The sequence below is a fragment of the Patagioenas fasciata genome, chromosome 3, assembly GCF_037038585.1.
Source record: "Patagioenas fasciata isolate bPatFas1 chromosome 3, bPatFas1.hap1, whole genome shotgun sequence".
Taxonomy (NCBI): Eukaryota; Metazoa; Chordata; class Aves; order Columbiformes; family Columbidae; genus Patagioenas; species Patagioenas fasciata.
This window is the reverse complement of record NC_092522.1, coordinates 73,152,367-73,172,701: the sequence shown is the minus strand read 5'-3', so window position 1 is coordinate 73,172,701 and position 20,335 is coordinate 73,152,367. Positions and strand designations below refer to the sequence as shown.

General features: G+C 38.0%; 1 long non-coding RNA gene across 1 annotated transcript in view; it reads left to right on the top strand.

Moving 5' to 3' along the window:
* The window catches only part of LOC139827738 (uncharacterized), a 40,984-nt gene extending 26,006 nt beyond the window's left edge, over nt 1–14,978 (top strand). Inside the window, exons 2-3 of the long non-coding RNA XR_011738658.1 lie at nt 9,097–9,200; nt 11,188–14,978. This is a non-coding gene — a long non-coding RNA (uncharacterized lncRNA). The remainder of the gene's footprint in view (nt 1–9,096; nt 9,201–11,187) is intronic.
* Nucleotides 14,979–20,335: the final 5,357 nt, after the last annotated feature.

Below are 20,335 nucleotides of genomic sequence, written 5' to 3'. Positions count from 1 at the left end.
TGGTCCTTGGTGCAGTGCCAGGTAACTTGCTCCTACTCCCTGAAAGAAAACAGGACTGACCACAATAAATTAATATGCATCTGGCAAGTGACTAGATCCACTTCTCCACTGTTAGAAGCCTGGCTTTTGTATTGTATAATACTTGTGACAGCAGGAAGATCAAACTTACAGAAGAGAGATTTGTTAGGACTGATGAGGAGCAGCCACTTAGTACTGACTGAAAAGCAGTACAGATAAAGATGCTGAATTTGAAAAACTCTGATAAAAACCTCACTGAACAGTAGGAAGCATTTAGCAATCACTGTGCTTAACTGCCCTGTCATCATTTACACAGAGAGTTGTTCAAAAGGGAAGACAGAATTACAATAGGGGGAACCTGGCAAAATCCTGAAAGCTGCTGCTCTTTTAGCTTCCAAGCAGAAATGCATCTGGAATGTATATTTCCACATTGTTCTCTATAAGGCTTTAATTCTGAATTCACATATGGTACTTAATTTGCGTTTTTCATACAGTCATTAGTGCCTGGTGAACTTGAAAGGTCTAGAAAAGTGTTCAAAGGCTTGGATACTTCCCAGAAATGTGTTCATGCTGTATTGGCCTGGAAATCTGGCATGAAATCTGCAGCTTGGATGCTGACCTGGGATTTAGTTTTTTTTCTTTGTGAGGTATTTTAATAACAGAAGGCTTCTCAGGCTTGTTGTATGTTTTAGGCTGTTTCTTATACCTGTGAATCATTTTTCTGCTCATACCATTTTGATCACATTTCTAGAAGAGGCCAAATATAAAGGAATGTCAAGAACAGGGAACTCCAGGGAACCAGAGATCAATGCACCTTGAAAGCTAGGAAGCAGATTTAGGGCTTGAAACTCCCCTGGAAAAAAACCTGCTTTCTTGATTCTTGATCTAAGCCAGAAGAAGCAGGTCCTGGACCTGATAGGGTTGACAGCAGACTCCCATCCACATACAGGAACTGCAGTGGTGGCCGCAAGGCTTGCAAGGAAGAAGGTATGAGAGCAAAAATGCTCTAATGCAAGATGATATATTGTTTTCAGAGGAACACACAAGATCATTGGGTTTAATTCTTTTATTGTGGGATATATTCTCAACTGAACAGCCTTCTGGTACTAGGCATAGTGCAGCAACCTTGACCAGCAGCAAGAAACTGCTAGATAACATGGGAAGCTGCCTCTGCCAAGGGGAGACAATGACCTGCTAGGAAGATGTGACTGTCTGAAAACAAGTCTTACAGTGTGTATCTTGGAAATAGGGTGTAATCTTAGTTTCAGAAACTAAAACAAATCAGAAAATATAATAAGGAAACTCATTCTTCTTTTTCTTCTCTTCTTTTATGACTTCCTCCCCTCCTCCTGTCATAGACCCCAGCCAGTGGCACTGAAGTTCAGAGAGTCTATTGTTCTGCTCCTTCTCTTTTCTTTCATCTGTGCAGCTGTGTTCTCCATCAGATACCATGATGCTGCCACAGCTACTCTTTGGAGTGGGGGTAGGTGATTTGTTAACTGTTTGTCTTGGAGTAAACTACTTGGTCATGTGAGTTAGTCTGACAAAAGAAATAAAGTAATTGGTAATTATTCCCTCTATGCCTTCCCTCGTCTCAATTTTTTAAAAAGGGATACTTTTACAGCAGTTTTGTGTACCTATTTAATCACTTACACCAGCTGATGAAAGAAAAGCTCTTGTCCCTTGGCCCCTTGCAAATTATTCTTGTTAATTATTTTTTAATTATCCTTCCATCATTGCTCCTGGTGCCACTTTCATAATTTCTACATCAGTGGGTGCAGACATGACAACTCTAAAATGTTATCACAGAGAAATATTGCTGCTGCTGTACCACCTCCAGAGGAGGGACAAGAGGTGGAGTGTGACCCATGAGGACTCTCTCCTGTCTTACCTCCCCATTGGTGATTCCTCTGCTTTGCTGTTGGTGAGAATCCCTGTTTGGAACACACACTTACTCACGTGTACGGACACACTTGAATGAGTGTCTACACACACTCATTAATTAGCTCAAGTTTCGCATTAGCAAGTTAATATCTGACTGTTTTCAGGATGCTGACAGCATATTAATCAGAACCACATTTAAACAGATGGGCACATTATAGCTCTCCCTAATCCAGACAGGGAAGAAAAGATTCCCAGTGTGGAAGAAGAGATTGCAGATTGCAAGGCTTTGCAATTAGTTTCTAAGGGATAAAGAGGATGAATTAATTTTTTGCATCTGGAAGAGTATACTGAAGAAGTCAACATTTTGCTGTGCTATATACATGCAAGTTTACAGAACCTCTGTTTACAGAATATAGGTCCTGTCAGAATTTCTCCATCTTCCTCACCTTTCCATTTAAAAAAAATAGTGACAGAAATGGCTAGAAGATAAACCTAAAGCAGAAATGAAACCCTAAATGTGGATGTACAATTGAGGGAAAAGGAAGGAAATGGAAAAGAATAAGTGTCTTTCCCAGGGGCTAGAGATATTAAAACCAAAATATTTTCAGCATGCGTGACAAAAGCAAGTCGTGAGGCAAAGAAATAACTAGGCACAGTATTTGCATCAAAATACATACTTATTCCCTGACCTGCATTTTTTTTTTTACCCTAGGCAAATTACTTATAAACAGATGTTATATTCTAGTGTTGTTCCTCAGAATTAGTTGACAGGTGGCTTATGCAAGGAAGTTCACTCCCTAGTCTGCCTGCAGTGATTTACCATCACTGTCTACCTGAGGACTGGGATAGCTGTATGTGAGACATACTTTATATAGAGTTTGATGGTTTTGGTCTTTGATAGGAATTTCCATAATTTAGCTCATGATGACCACGTGGTGCTATCCCCTTCTGTTTGCATGGCGATTGCCTAAACCACCAAATTTTAAATCAGTGTATTTCCTATGTTGTCTTTTATCGAATAGTCTTGCGGAGATGTTTCACCTCCTGCATTTTCCCAACTCCAGTCTCTAGAGGACACTTTGTGTGACATTTTTCGTAGCCACAATAATTACTTTCCTTGGTACCTTATAAACACAAACCAACATAAACCAAAACACTATTACTCTTATAGCTGACATTTTTGTATTGAGTTTTCATGGAGGTCACAGGTTATTTACATTGTCCCTACAATGGCTTTGGAGGCCATGAAAGCATCACATCAGTTGTTTTTAGCTGGAAGAGTAAGATCACAGAGGTAACTGAAGTGAGCAGGGCTCCCTGCTGACTGCTCACCTTCACATGGTGCACAGCTGTGAAGGTCTGGCTAACTTAGGGTCACACAAAGAACACTTTCATAGTGTGATATGAGGTGGACTGGATGCTATGTTTTTGGTCATCTCACATTATTTTCCTGCTTAATTTTTTCGTTAATAAGGTTTCTCTCTATTCGAATAGCTGGTGCCCCCATAAAATGGGATGTGTGGCCTAAAATTTATCCATACTATTTCCAAATGCCTGTAGCTTGGAGATCTGTACCTAGATCTGCCTATTAAATGGGTAAAATATTTCTTAAATATTAGCAACCAGACAGAGTTTACAACTGTCTGGATTTTCTTGCTGCTACAAAGTACAAAGAGTTCCCTTTGTTCTTTCAAATTTGTCCTCTCATAGCTCACATTCATCAAAAAACTTAGTCACAAAGTAATTTCTCTCAAGAAAATCCTGGGGGCAAGTCCTAGCATTAAAAAATACAATGAAGAGGAATTGGCAATGATTAGACTTTCAGGTGGGAACTGGTTTGAAGATTCAAAGTTGGTTAGAGTCATGGCTAGTTTCCAGAAAGGAAAAGAGAACAGTGACTATGAAGAGCAGACAGGAGATGAGAAAAAGGTGAGGAGGTGAGCACAATACAGGAGTTAGAGGAAAACCTATTACTTAATTCTGAAATGGTGTAATAAACCAGTCTCTCATGGATTGAAGGTAATAAGAGGAGGTGGTAAGAGCACACAAAGTATAAAAGAAACAGAAGAGTCAAATGTGTGATAAAGAAAGACTGTAATTATAAATTACTTCAAATTCTTATGATTTTTGTTGCCTTTGTAACAATAGGTAATGAAAGAAATGCAGATCAGGGATTTAGCTAACAAATGTTACTTCATAGCTACTATGCCAGCAATTCAACCTACCTGTGATTCAAAACCAGATCTGATCTAGTTTCATGATCATAGTATTTTAAATCCAATTAACTAACTCACAGATCATGATGTAATTACTGTTGATATCTCATGACACTAAAGGATGTGTACAAGACCAAGATGCATGGCTCAATATAGACCTTAACTCTCTTGAGGAGAAACAAGAGATATGGAAACAACTGAGTAATTTTGGAATTCATTATTTATTCTGAATGTGCACAGTCATTTTTTTTTTTTTCTTGGGATAAAGCCACTGCTGTCACTTTAATTACATTGGGAGTAAATGTGACCTGTCCCCCCACCAAGCCTTCTGTAAGTGTACAGTTTCTAATAAAGTTGTAACAGATCAATCATGAAAAGGTCTTGGCAGAAAAATCAGTAAGCAATAAAAAAGATAAAGGACACTGAAATGAATAGAGTGACATGCTTGGGATATTGGCTTTATGAAGACAACTTTGTCCAATAAGAAAAGTTAGATAGTGGCACAAGACAGGAATAAGTGGAGGACTCCTACTGCTTGCCAAAGAGGCTTGGTGCTGTTTCTGAGTACAAGATGTTGTGGTGGGAACAGCAAATGCTTTCAGTGAGAGATGCTGTCTTAGCATTAGAGTTATTTAAACCAAATTGAATGGACATGTCGATTATGCAAAATTTAAGGATTATCCATCCATCAAAAAGGTGATGGTTGGACTTGCATTTAAAGTGCTAAACTGAGGCCCACATACTGTATTTCCTGTTGGGATCTGGAGCAGAGACCAGCCAGTGCTCTGTGCTCTCCACAGCAGAACCTACCTGCCTTATGCCTCCCGTTGTGCAGTGAGCAGAGCAGTATTGTACTGTGATTTGAATATGCTGAGCACTGTGGAATTGCTAAATAAAGTCAAGATCAGCTTAACTGTATGAACTGCTAGGTTTGCTTTGAAAGCACTTAATCTGCATGAATTTGTGTGCACTCTGCTGGGTTGTGGAAGAGCATGTTGCCGTTGTGATGCCACACACACCATTTTATTCTAGCTGGGCTGTGTGTGTGGGCGAGGGGAAATACATGCCACTTTCCTGGAGGAGAGCTGAGCAAGTTTTTCTTACAGCAATACTTACTTCATTTGTTTGCAGCTGCGCTTGTCTGCAATTCACCACATTTGTTCTGTCCCCTGCATCTCCCTGCTCCTTTCCTCTCTAGCTCCTGTGGATTTTTCTTCCTGTGGATTACCTTTCCCTCTCACCACTGCTGTCATCGCTGTCCTCTTGCACTGCCTTCTTTGGCCTTGTGCCCATCTGGTTTCCTTCTCTTGCACTCTCCAGAAATTGCCTTGCTCTCATTCAAAACAGATTAATTCCCTCTATCACCTCCTGACTGCTGCTTTGTTGATCTGAGATCCAAGATTACCCAATTGCTTTTACACCTCCTTGCTTAGTTTTCCCTTATATTAGACCATGGCAGGGGATGCTCAGCTTGCTCCATTCCAATCTTCACTCTGAAGTACTGCTGCTTCCTTTTCCTGGTCCTGCTCTTTCTCTGAGCAGTACCACTGGTGCTACCTGGTACTACCAACAGTTTGCCTCCTAATCAGTTTTCTGTCCTAAATTCAGTTTTGGCCTCTTCCTCTCCATACTGTTGTCATAACTATAATAGCCTCAAGGCACTGGTGAGGCTGCATTGCTGATGAGACTCCTGTCTCACTGCATTTGCTTTCCAAATTTGGTTCAAAGCTGTGTCTAAGTCATCAGAAAGAATGCATAATACTTATGAAGATCTGTTTCATTCTTTTTCTACAGAACAAGTGCAGGGTGAAGCTTTAAAAAAATCAGGGGAGAACAATATCCTTAAAAACCTGCATACAGAAAGAAAAATCTGGTCAACAACGGTTATATTTCCAATGTTTTGGGCATAATACTAAGTGATGTTGTTATTTCTATTTGTTGGATCTGCCTTGCCAAGGTGTCTAGACTCTTATTATTACTGTAATCTGAAATACAGACTGGTTACTGTGATGGTCATGCTTTTTACTTCAAACAATGCATTCTGACATAGTACATTCTGCCTGCTGTGCTGCTGCTGTTTGATAATTTAAAAATGATCTTTCTGATATTATGATAAGTGAATATGGGAAGTGTTGGGAGGACCATAGCTTGGCTATCAAGGAAATTAACTTGCTTTTAGGAAAGATGGGGGTACCACCTAATGGTAAAAGTCATCTTTAGGAACCACACAAATGAAGAAAATTCCTTCTTCCTTTTGAACACCCAATACTCAATTTTTTAAAAAAGTATTTTCCTACTCAGACCTTTCTTTTCACTAAATTCCTAACAACATTGATAAGATGCCCAAATATGTGCAACAGGTATCATTACTATTACCTAGGAAAAATAAATGGAAACATAAAAGCTGAATTCTGATCTTCCTTACATGGATGTAAATTGAGAATAGCCCTGTTGGTTCAAACTAAGTGGTTTTGTATTGCATTGAAATAAATGAGTTATATTGAAATCCTTATTTGCTGAAGAGAAAAGGAGGGTACCCAGAACTTCCAGTTGGGCAATTGTGTTTTGCTTGGTTTTTAATTAGGAGTTTTCTTCCCTCCATAGCTCATTTTTATGGTTGATATTGCTCTTTCAGTGCCATCTTCATGATGAGTTTGTAACATTTATGTTCATTTGCATGATGGGGAGCTGAACTGCCACAAGAAAGCATTGTATTTTTGGAGGAGGGTTAACAGGAGAAGAAACTGGGTCATAGGAAAGGAAACCACTTATGCAAACTGCCTCAAATATCAGAAAATGAGATTAAAAAACTGTGGTGAACACATTACTCTTTGTAAAAGTGTTCTCTTTCTGCACCTCAGTTTTGTTTGTTTGTTTGTTTGTTTGTTTGTTTGTTTTTTCCTGCTATCAATCTCTTATTTCAGAATAATGCAATAAAGACTTTGCAGATTTATATACTGACTTAATCCGTCAGAAGTGAATTACAACACACAAATAGAACTTGATTGTAAAGAAAAAAGCCTATTTACATCCTGATTTAGCAGTTAATTTAAGTGTGGGCTTACTACATTGTCTGAGACCTTAAAAAAACCATATTGCTGACCAATAAATAGAACTTTTTTGAGGGTAAGATACATTCCCCAGCCCATTTTCACCCATTACATAATGACTGAGTGAAAAATATAAGTATAGGTCTAATTTTAAATGTATGTTTGCATTCAATTAAACTTATAATGACCTTTGTAACCTAGATGAATCGAGGCTAAATACAGAACTCCTGTTTTCCTTAAAATTATGTGTTTGACTTGTAAGACAAATGGAGAGCTTTGGACCGATGTCACCTTTGCAGCCAGGTGCCCGTTCTCATGTTTATTATGTAATTTTTCTTGACTCAATTGCTTTGGCTACATTGGGCTTTTGAACATTGTTTTTGTTTGTAAGGGGAAGGGAAAGTCAGGTGATTTTGTGATAGAACCGTAATTTACAAAACTCTGATCCTCCTCATGCAGTAGAAATGGATAACAAAATAGTTCCCCAGTTTAATAATCCAAGATTTCTTTTTTTTCCTTCTACCACTTTCCTCCCGATTTGTTTCTGGACCCCATAAGTCTGTATCTGCCTGTCAGACTACCTGCCACCCTTTGTGTTTATGCATTTGACATTTTAGGCTTTGGTTGTGTAATGACAGCTTCTGCAAACAGTAATCAGATCTCTGAATTTGCAGTATGTCCACGGTGAATATACTTGTTCTTCCTCCACGTAGCTCAGTTTCTTACTGGCATTATGTGTGTCTGGCTTTATGGGCAGTAGCAACTGCTGCTTCCATTCACTTTGAGATAAACTTAATTGCATCTCACATTTCTCCCAAAAAATAGCTAATCTTTCCAAGAACAGAAGTACATGACCCATCTTAGGTATAAAAATACATGTCTTCAATGTATCTATTAATTACAAATGTGAAAGCTTTGTACCCAGACTGTAAAATGATATAATAATGATAAATATGGCTGGAAGGGTTCTTGAGAAGTCCTATGGTCCATCCTTCTTTTGAGACAGATTCAGTTATACTGAGAGCCTTTCTCATACATATTTGCATACTCTGTTCCTGAAAGCATCCCAGTCAAGTGGGTCTATCACCTTCCTAAATGTTCCTCTATTCTATTGCCTAATTATGCTTCCAATTATAGAGGTCTTTCCTCCATCATGCTTACCTTACATGTTCTTTTCTTAATTTAAACCCATTACTTATTTTCCTTTCACTAGTGAACACAAATAACATTTTATTCCTTTCCATTTTATATATCTGGAAATTGTTACTATGTATTTTGTAATCCCCAGTTCAGTAAACTGAACTTCAGCTTTTCCCATATTTCTTCAGGGCATCTATTCTCTCAACTTTTTCTTTTGTTTTGCTTTCTCTTTGGACACGTTCTGGTTAGTCTCTTTCTTGAACATTGGTACCCAAAAGGACACAATGTGAATGTTGACTGTGGACAGTTCCTGAACTTTTTAATTCTCTTGGCCCTTTTTGGAGGCCTGATTGTACCTGATTTTTCCTGTGTAAGAGTAACAGTTTGCACTTGTCTTTATTGAACTGCGTGCTATGTATTTTTACTCCAATGACTTTACATTTGAAAGTATTTACAATTCCCCCTCCTCCATTATTTTTCTAAGCAAGTATGTGAACTCAAAAGCACAGGATGAATTGAGCAAGAGGCTTGAGAGATTCTAAGTTTTATATGAGATCAGTCTATTAAATTATCAATGCAGAGTCATGATTTCTTTGGGATGATGTATACTGTTCTTGCAAAAAAAACACTTGGCTTGTGGAAATATTTGACTAGATGCAAACCAAAACCTTATTCAGCACACCAAGGCACCTGGTCATTAGTGAGGGATGGAATGACTCATGATTTACTGTATGAGCTGAGTTTCTTAATCTCACAGAAAGTCATTTTTCGTGTTTGTCCTTGCCTAGATTCATCAGTTTTCACCTCTAAGGAAGCAATACTCTCTTTCCATATCCTTGTTTTCTCTTCCTCTGAATGGCAGTGAAGTTACATCTTCCAGCAAGGTGGAACTGTAAGTACAGCTTTCCTGGTAGGTGGTTCACTTGAGACCTTGGATATTGTTGACCATTTTGACACAAACCACTCTTCACTACCCAGCAGATGCTGTTGTGCTTTTCAGAAACCTGCTACTGTGCATGGCAGTGTCACATGCTTGTGATCAGAATCTGTCCTTTCTCCTCTGTTTACTGGAAAGCCGCAGTCTCTCTTTGTTTTCTAGGACCACTTTGTACCAGTTCTTTGTTCAACCCTACTGTTATGAAGTGGAAAATTCCATCTCAGGGCTGTCAGTGGTATAGAAGAATTAATAAAAGGCTTAGTTTCCATGTGATCAGTGGGAAAATATTTTATTATTTTGGCTATGAGTTTTATGTGTGTCTAGAAAACAGCTTTTATCTCATTTCCTTCATACTGGAGGTTTTTTCATCTGTATTTCAACTCCTCTTCCAGCCACAAAGCTTCTAGTAGTTCCTATAGGGGTGCTTACAATTTTTGGAGATAATTTTCAGTGATGTCAGGTATATTTAAACATCTGTGGAATCTTGAGATCTCAGCTGCTCTATTTTGCTTCCCGTTTGGCTTTTTTTTGTTAGCAAAACCGACAGACTTGTCAGAGATCAAAGTTCTGAAGACTATTTACTGGAACAGGTTTAGAAAAAAATGCAGTAAATCTTGAATTTTCTCTTTTGCTATCTAAGTTGATCATGTATTTCAGCAGAAATATTGTCTTTGTTCTTGAAGGTTGAAGGAACTGGTTATAAAACAAAACCCAAAAGAGCTTATTGTAACAACAAAAAAATCTTATTGTAATAACAGAAGAGCTTAGTGTAACAACATAAAGCAAATCAAACCAGGAAAACCTTGCTCCCTTTCAGGGATTTGATGTAGATGCTGACACCTCAGTCCCCATACAGAGGTCGTAATGAATTAAACTTATCTATTGTGAATCAGATACTGCTGATCAGATTCTCTCTTCTGTGCTACACAGCACTACTGTATTTGTGTATGGTGTGTAGTTTATATTTTGGAATAGTACCTGTCTGATTGACACGACTTTGTGTATTTATACTACACTATATTTTATAATATATATCTCTCTATATAGCTATATATTTATATATATATAGTAATATATATTTATATTACACCATATTTTATAATAAGATCAACAATGCCAGAGTGGAAGATGTTTCCCCTGGGGCAGCATCACTACTCCCACTGCTCAGAACATGTAACATCAAGCACCTGGAAACAACTTCTCTTCTAATAAATAGAGTTTGGATCTAAAAAGTCAGGTAGCATTTTGCCTTGAAGCCTTTTCATAGATGGATTTTTCTTCCTTTTTAAAAGATAAAGATTTATTATAACTTCTCTCAAGAGATCTCCTACTTCTGTAACTCACCTCCTTAAAGAGGCAGTCACAGAAATAATAGCTGTATTCTATACAGGAGATTTGGAAAATGGTTGCCAATTTCTAAATTATTATCATTCATTGGATTTGAATGTATCTTTAGATACTAACCCCTTTACTGCCACATTACTTTTTATGCCAGAGGTGACCTCTAACATTTTCAGTAAGCTAATGATTTTGTCTTAAGGAAAATCTTCGGGGGGTTTTATAGTCACTGTCTAAATTCAATTGCTCATAGCAGTGCATTTATGTAAAGCAGAGCTTTAGTAGGAGATGATACAGGGCACACAGAAAGAGAAGGCTATGAAAATTTTGTAGATACGGGATTGAATGGGAACTTTCCAGGGAGAACAGAAACACATTCTGGTACCTGCAGTCCAAGATGCCCTGGGGAACTTTCCAGGGAAAAGAGAAACATGTTCTGGTACCTGCAGTCCTATATGCCCTGTCAGGCAGAACTTGGTAAAAAAGGCAGAAAGAACTGACTGCTCCCTGCTGTGGGGCAGTGAACAGATGCTGCTTCAATCAACCTTTTTATTGGAGCAAGATGCTTGAATATACTGACAGTTTTCATCTTTTCTTTCCTTAGGTTTCTGCATGAGACACGCAAGCATTTACCTGCAAGGAGAAGAACTGCTTCTCCATTCTCTCTAGGCTATAGAAAGAGCATGAAGACACTCCTCATGCATCACATGAAGGCTTGCACTCCATTCATGTCTTGGGACCACTGACTTTTTACAGTTAGCATGTTTTACAGTATGTAAGAGTTTCTACAGGACGGTCTCAGTGCAGATGTCAGTGCAGTGGCTGCCGTTGTGTGAAAGTCCAAGTGAAAGAAATCATCTTGTGTTTTTCCTCCTCTTTAGGCACTTTCTGCATTCAAACCTGTTTGTCATGGATAGTTCATCTTGTATCTCTGTTCTTACTTTATCCTATGACCTTCTAGTCTTTACAGGCATCTATCTAAACGACTGCATCTTTAGACTAAAAAATTCAGTCTTTTAAAAAATTTTTGTGGTAGACTTTTATGTAGATGAGGACAACAATGGTTTTATAGTCATGAATGTCAATGACATAACTGAACAGTGTACTGTTGGTGCACCAGAAGCATGCTTTAAATTTCATTAATACTCTTTTCCATTTTCTATTGCATAGTTTTTATTCTTAGACTTCTAGCTTCCTTCCAGAACTATTTCTGCTCATCTCCTGTTATGTCTTGCCCCTTGCCATATCCAATGAAACCTTTAAGGAACTACAGGCCATCCACAGGGACTCTAACTGGTATTAGTATCTGCATGGAGGAGAGGCTGCTGGCGGTTTGCATCTCCTTCTGCCTCTTCTCCAGCTCAGCATGGACAGACAAATGTCATGCTCTGCCATGAGTGGTGAGAGTCAGGTGCAAGAGCTGGTGAGGGATGTGGAGCTGGGGCTGGAGGGAGTCACAGCACTTTCTTTTAAAAGAGCATTCAACAAGGACTTGTGTTGGGATGACTAGGGCACCAGTGTCTCCCTTGTAAACTGGTAAATGGGAAAGGCCTGTAGTCATAATAGTCAAGGGGAGAGAGTTGGAGCTTAAAATGATTGTCAGATTTTCCTAACTATTAATGAATCGATTAAGATAGTGTTGCTTAAATGGTAGTTCACATTTCTATAAATCATTTTTATCCTAAAGGTTGTTGGCCATCATGCTATCTTTCCTTCTGTAGGATACCTGTGTATGCAGTATGTACTTACAAACTGTTTATAGTTAACGGACTTTTTGAGAGGAAGTAAACATGACATTCACTAGAATTTACAAAATATTCAGAGTCAGCCCTAAATGTGCAAAGGCTTTGGTGAATAATTATGGTCATCTCCAACCTTGTTTGAAAGATACAAAGTAAGGAAAGAGCATCTTGAGCAAGTCATACACTGTTGTGACAACTTGACTCAGAGCTGAGATGTCAAGATGTGGAGGAGGAAAGGTTTTCTTAAGCAGAAGCTGTGTTGTAGCCTTAGGAGTATTCACTTATGTCTCTTTCTGACTTACCTCTTACCCACCCTGTGCTGCAAGCCATGAAACTTGGCTTGCAGGCAGTATTAGCAACACCTCTTGCCTGGAGATTGTGTTGTAGTCTTGTCTGAACAGATACACGTCTCCATAGAAAAGTCATCTGAGAACAAGGGGTCTGCTTGCTCCAAATTGCTCCTAAGGAGTGTTTAATTCTCCCTAAGGAGAAGGACATTGATCAACATACGGGTTGCAAAGAAGAAAAGAACTTCATTTATACTGACAGCTGTCCTCTATACACACATCTGTGAAAGATATCTATGCATGTTCTGCTTCCTCATGTCTGAGTGATGTCATTATCTTTACTGCATTTGTCCTTACAAAAGCCTTTTAGGATACTAGTGTCTTGCAGTCCCTAAGAAATGGAGAATTACAGCTCGTATATGATTTATCAAATGCTATATGAGGTATGTCTGTGCAGCAGAGTGCGGTGCTCTACAGGAAGGCACACACCCAGTTCTGGTATGTCTTTGGTTTAGATGCCCACAGTTAGGCTTTTGAGCTTGAAAGTGACTTTTGTGTCCTCTGTGTGTGGGGCTCTTTCCAACAGAACTAGTAGATGTTCCCAGTGGTTATGGCTCTACAAATCATCCTAGCATGGATGTCCACAACCTCTTGAATCCTTCAAACTGAAAGTGTTTAAATTAGCATTGATGCGTGCTGCCTGTTTTTGCGTTTTCCAAACTAGTTCACACTAACTGCTTTGTGCTGTCTTTCCTGTACCAGTCTGCACTGTTTTACCAGTTCCCACTGGTGCAGTGGAAAATACTAGCCTTCAGGACATTCTGCTACATTTCTCTATTGATTTATTTAAAATAAAACTTTTACTACTGTGGCTGTTGACATTTGACTGTGGCACACCCAGCATTGGCATATATGCTATCCGGTCAAATAAATCATGTTTTACCCTTTACAACTAGCTGTAGGCTCCAGGACTCCTTGTGCCTCTTGCACAGACTGTTTTCTAGTTAGCTGTACTTGAGGTTTGGTTCTGATAATTTTTAAACAAGTACAAATAAAATGGGCCAGCAGTAGTAATTTCTATATGCCCAGCAATGGATGTGCTTACAATGCGAATAATGAAATATTACTTGGAGAGAAGGATATTGTTCATCAGGAAAGTTCACTGAGAAATGTGTTGAGTGATGGGCTGAGTGATGAATGTATTGGAAGTATTGCATGTGGGCAAATGTTATGACAGTGGCTTAAATCAGGGAAAATATGGCATGGTGCAGCATAACCTCAGTCTTTGAATCCAGCATTATGGATTGGCTCCAAAAAAGCTGACTCATTCTTTGCGCCTCTGGCAGATTGATGCTGCTTGACTGTGTGTACCTCTTGCTCATGAGGCAGGATTTGGTCTGCGGGTTGGTGAGTAAAATTTACGGCATTTCCAGAAACCTGAAACTGAGGGATGAATCTTTGAACAGGCATACGTTGCACATCTTACGAACAGCAACTGTTTGCTAAGGCTGCAAAACCAGTGCATTGCAGATGTTTCTCAGTCTCACCTGATAAACCTGGCAAACTGCAGAAATATTTATACCTGTGTACCAAAAGAATAAACAGACTGGCTCTTGCAAGCTTATAGGCTATTCTGGAGTGTAAACCAAAGCTGGTTCACTGCACAGTAATATCGCTTTAATTACAAAGGTAATGTAACTTTAGAGTCCAGAAGATCATTGCCACATTTTATAATTTCTTCTTTCACGTAACTGGAGGCAGTTGAGATTAAGTGGGGGGTTACAATAAAAGTTAAGGCTACTGGATTTCCCTCATCACTTTAAGTTTAAAACAACACTCAGCTGAATTGGTATAGCATTCTCCTGTGACATAAATAATATAGTATTCAACTGGTAGCAAGATAACTTATAAAAAAGAAAATAAAAACCAATTATTGAAGGGTTCATTCTTAGATCAGCACTGCATGCACAAAACCTGTTTGTGCTAATAGACTTGCAGGCACAAACCTTATTCCTTACACTGAATAGTGTATAAGCCTGGTCAGGTTTCTTCATACTCAATATCTGCAACTTTTCCAAAGTCACTAGAAGATGTACTTTACACACATGGTACATATTACACATATACATACATACATTCAGGAAGAATCAGACCCCATGTCCCCCTCCTGGAGGTGCTGAATACTCATAACCTTTGTGTGCAATGGAAACTGAGGTTGCTTGTTTTTTACCTGAATGGAGTTAATAAGCAATGAAAGGAGGTATTTTTAGCTCTGTAACCTTTGCTCATTAAATGTAAAGATGGGTGCCATGAATTGAAGTATAAAATGTTAACCTTGCAGAAAGTGAATTGCTTTGGACTTTACACAAAGAATTTAATAGAAAATAATATTTTAAGTATTTATATATACATATATAGATTTATATCTCTGTATCTATATAGAAAAATTTATATCCCTGTATGTAACGTGAAATAATTCTCATCTAAATTGTTTTGTTTCATGAGCAACTTCTGTATCTATATTTTTTTTTTTTTTCTTCCTTTTTATTGCCTGTTATTTGTACTGTAGGCTCCATTAAGAGGTACCTTTCTTGCACTGGTGCATCCTCAGATGTATAGTAAGGGATCATTTCTGTTTTCCAGAGACTTATTGTGTATGCATCCTGCTGAATTCTCCAGGATTTACTGTAGAGAGGTGAGCTGTGTTTGTTTTTAGAGGAACTAGTTTGATAAAAATCTAAGTCTCTGTTGAGGCAGCAACTGTTTTATGATATAATCAAGCACGAGATTCAGAGCAAGAGGAGCTAGTGCCTTCTCGTAACACTTTTTAATTTGTGCTGACTAATTATGATTCAAATCCTTTTTTCATGTCAAAAGTAACCCCGATGTACTGTACTGAAATGTACAATATGTGCTAAATGAGCAAGTTGTCATCGTGTGGACTGGAATATGTAGCATTATCTTCCTGACCTGCAACCAGTGATGCACGTAAGTAAATTTACATTCCTGAGTAACTCTATTAACTTTACACATGAATGTGTATTTCCAGCAAATTCTATGGCATACTTTTGCATATGGAATTATTCATACGTGCAAATTTCTACAAGACTCCTAATGTTTGTAGCACAAGGGATATGGATCACAGCCCTTCTAAAGAGCAAGCATATCAATTCTTAGTAGAAGTTTTAGGTCACATCTGCTCTAAATTATAAATAATAATTCTTAATTTCATCTTTTGCTGACTCATTTAGATCTATAAACTTGTTGTTACATGGAGTGTAGGGTTGTTTTTTCATTTTTCAGTGGAAGGAAATTTATTTTAGAGCTATAAGGACCTATGAAAAAATTAGTAGAGCTTAGAAAAACAACAGTCAAATATGTAATACAAACCAATAAAAATTTATTGGCACAGAACACCAATCTGAACTGTTTTTTCCAGACCAGGACAGGTGATGTCAATTAAGTATCAACAGATATAAAAAATAATTTAGGAAGCATGTTTTCAAGCTGAGAATAATAAAAGTATGAAATATCCCAGCAGGCACTAGGCTCGAGTAAAAAACATTGGGATCATCCAAAGGAGCAATAGATACCTTCCTGTGTGACAAAGCAACTCCGAAAGAATGAACCACAGTAGATTGTGGACAAACTCATGAATGATGACCATTTTAACACTGTTAAGAATTAAGAGGCCCTTTAAGAGTTAAGCAGGCCCTTTGGATGGGGTGGACTCAGACTGTGCTATCAGAAGCTTTTAGTATCCAGGGATTTTTTTATTAATTGAAGGCAACTTGTGGTCAGCAGTGAGAACGACCCTTAAATACATCATGCTCTTGGAAAGGTGCAAGTGATTTGAGTGTTTGGTGGGAACAGCTTTAGCCCATGTACAGGAACAATCATAAAGGGTTTCTCTCCCGGTGGGAGTTTTGCCCTCTGGCTGTCTGCACCTCTCCACTTTCCCTACTTATCACCTTTCCCTGCATCTGGATATAGTGAGTGAGAGGCAGCCAGTCAGAAGCAGCTTGGAAACCGCATAATGGGAAAGCTAAACATAATTTCTTAATTATTTATTATTCTTGATTCCTAGTGTAATAACATTAAGCCAGTACTCAGGCATTTCTGAATGTGGGCCATTTGAATCTGGATCTGGAAAGAAATGTTTTCGGTTTGCCTTTATTTATTTTTTTTTCCTCTGGGATCACACGTAATTTGCAAGTTGTTCAGATAATCAAAATAGTTTTTCTAAGACTGTAACTATTTGCATCCAGCATTGGCAATTTGTTCTTCCTCAGCTGATTGGATCAGTAGTTTTAAAGTGCTTGTGCTCACCCTCATTCATTCATCCTGCTTTATAGGCCTGTTCCTGAAGGACACTGAGTACCTGTGGTTTGATTGAAAGTTATTGCATCTCTCGGGAGTAAATTTAATTTGAGCGATACCCCCTATAATCCGGTGTGATGTGATGCATTAGAAAATAAAGCAATAACAGAGTATCTACAAGCCATATTTTCAATCTTATTTGAGGAAAAGAAATCTTAGCAGAGAAAGCCATGAAAATAAACTGGTTTTTATTCTTTAACTAATACAGAAGTTCCTTGAATCTTGAAATAAAAAAAAGAAATAAAAAAATGAGGCATTGATCATAAACAGCCTTCTGTCAACTCTTAACAACTGGGATTGGTGGTTTGGTGCCGACATTATTTCAGGTAAATGAGAGAGCAGAATTGTAAACAAAGGAAAATGTTCAATCCCCCAAGTGAAAAGTGGGCTGAAGCCTAGTGTTTATAGCTTAGTACATCCTCATTAATGCATTCTGTTAATTCTTTTTTCTTTAACACTGACTAGGAAGAATACTAATACAACGTTTCTCTGCTGTTTCTAACTGTTCTGTTGTATTTGAGAGCTCACTTGCTAACATATATTTTTCTTTCCAAGGAGCTCATGCAGTTTTTACTTGAATCATGCCATGGAAAAGAGTCACTGTATTTCTTAACTATTAACAAATACTTTAAATGATGAAAACCTACTGAAGTCAGCAGGAGACACAATCCAGCAATTACACAACAGCAGCAACCTGGATTTTTTCTTATTCGAATTCAGTTTAAGAGTGGTGGTTATTGTAATTATGTCTTTAAAGAAATACTTGATAATGTTTGCCTGATTCTGACATACCTGAAGATTTGTCCACGGAGTTAATCACCTGATGCTAAAAAAACCCCCTGTGTACTCCAATCACATTTATTCTCAGCCTCAGGTTCATATCAAATTATTTTTAATGATATACTGGTGTTTTGGCCACAGAGTCTTTAGCAAAAAAGTCATATTGGCTATGAAAAGATGAAGCAGAAAGACTTATAGTGGTGTCCACGATTTTGGAGATTTATGACTCGACTCACTCAAGTTGAAGCACTGACAGAAATTCCTTTGTTCTCAACATGATCCAGCCCACGTGTCTCCTTTCGGTTTATGTCTGGACTAGTTAAAAATAACCATTATGAGTTTTTTATTGCAAAGCAATTGTATACATGATGTTTACTGCAAAATCTGAGTGTCGTAAGAAAATGCGATTTAAAAGGTTCAACCCTAGGTTTTCAACTGTTATTTCAGGGCCACATTTTCAAAAGAATTCAGAAGTCAGCAGTGCAGAATTGTGTGGAAATAGGGCCTTGGTTTGGCACACTGAGGTCTATGGTGTCCTGCTGAAGGCAACTGACGGACAAGCACCAGTTAGAGGGTGGGTCTGTCTGCAGGGTGGACATACCGGCACCACAGTTGTTCACCAGATTATGTTTAACATTGAACTGAGCCTTAATGAAACACTGCGAAAGGCTGCTTGTTCATTTCAGTGTGAGGTTTTCTTAATGTTTTTGGGAACAGGGACACCTTTAAAATTTCATAATTAAGTGAAAACTTCATTTTTACTTGAAATGTAGTTTTGCTGCAAAACTTTTACCTGCTTTTAGTAGAGACCTCACTGGACACTTCGGGAATAATGTTGACTGTGCCTGTAGGATAAGTCATACTCCCTCAGAAAAACAAACCCAAAACCTCAATATGTCTTATGTCCCTAGAGAAATCCGTATTCCTTAAGTGTTTTGCAAGTACCACAAATACACACCAATTAAACCGATATTCTGTAACACTATTTTAAACCTTTTGTCCTAAACCACAATATTTTTCTGTGGTACCTGTGTTTCTTCTATTCTTTGAAGGCCATCAAGAAGACTTGTCAGTGACTTAGTTCATAAGTGGAGGATAGTTAAACCAGGAATTTTGTCTGATACTTAGATGGGGTTAATATCTACTGAGCTAGGAGGTAGAGATGCAGATCTGTGATTATCAGGACTGCGTGATGTTGCATCTAGAGGTGCATTACTTAAAAGTACGTTGTCATGTAATTGCTGATGGTTAGTAAAAGGAGTTGTCTTCTTCCTCATACTACAACAACAATAATAATAAGAGTAATAATAATAATTACTATTGTTAATATTAATTTTGGGAAGGTCGAGCCAGTAACTAAGAAAAAACAGCTTTTCCAAAACTCAAAGTTTCAGAAAATTTAGAATATTGATTTTGTGCTGTGGGATTTTGGCTAGGCCCAAAATACACATTAATGTACAGGAGTTTGAAAGATAACCTTAGTTTTAGCTTTCTCAATCAGGATACATGGTTAGATAGCTATAACTGTTAATGTTTGTTATGCCTTTTTTTTTTTTTTTTTAATTGCTAACAACCAGTAGAGATGGAAATAAGACTCTGGAAAGCAATTTCTAATTTGGATTCACTTACATTATCCTGCAAAAAAACTCTTAGTTCTGTTAACTGTACAAAGAAGACAAAGGAGACTGAAATTCTAATCGATACACAAAGGTGAGAAGGCCAAAGCTAGTGTCAGGGCAGGGTCTGTTTGTTCTCTCCCCCTGTTTGGGAGTTGGTCTAGAGGTATTGCCACATTATTTTAACCATTACTATTACTTTCGCATCTGGTGAGGATGTTTTACTGATATTTTTAGGTTCATGGAGCCCATCTGTATATTAAACTGAAATGTTGAAAATATTCCCCCTTAAGTTAGGACACATTAATGTTGAAGGTAAGTATGCTATAATTCTGACTATAGTCCTTGCAAACCAAAGGTTTTCGAAAATACAGCCTGCTATTTTCTCAGTAAATATTCATGACCTACCTGTTATCATTGCTTATAATCCACATTCTGAGAAGGCTCTGAATGTCATAGGAGGTGCATGCTGTTCACAAGTGGAGAAATGCAAATGGAAAGCTGGGGACAGTTCCTGAGAAGTTGAACATGACCTGAGGAGTTGGCATGAAGAGGTCAGTTTTTGCCTGCCCATGGATTTCTTTGCTGGAATGTTGATTGCTGGAGAGTTATTTGAATTATTTAAAATTACTAGCAGCAAAAACCTAGAAAAATGGCTCTCAGTTGTGTCTGTGAGCTATAAACGGTAATGTCACTCATTAGCTACCTTCTGTGATGATGATGACAGGATTTAAATAAAAGTACTGAGAAAGCGAAGAACAAAAAGTGATTGCGTAACATGATTGTGCTGAGCATTTCTATCTGTTCCATCAGGAAAACTTAAAAGTTTAAAGAAATTTAAAATGTATATTTTTAAAAAAGATGAACGAAGCTTTTTCTCCTGGAACCTTCAGTGTCTTCAAGTTCTACCCAAAGTCCCCTTGAGATTATTGGATGATTTAGAGAGA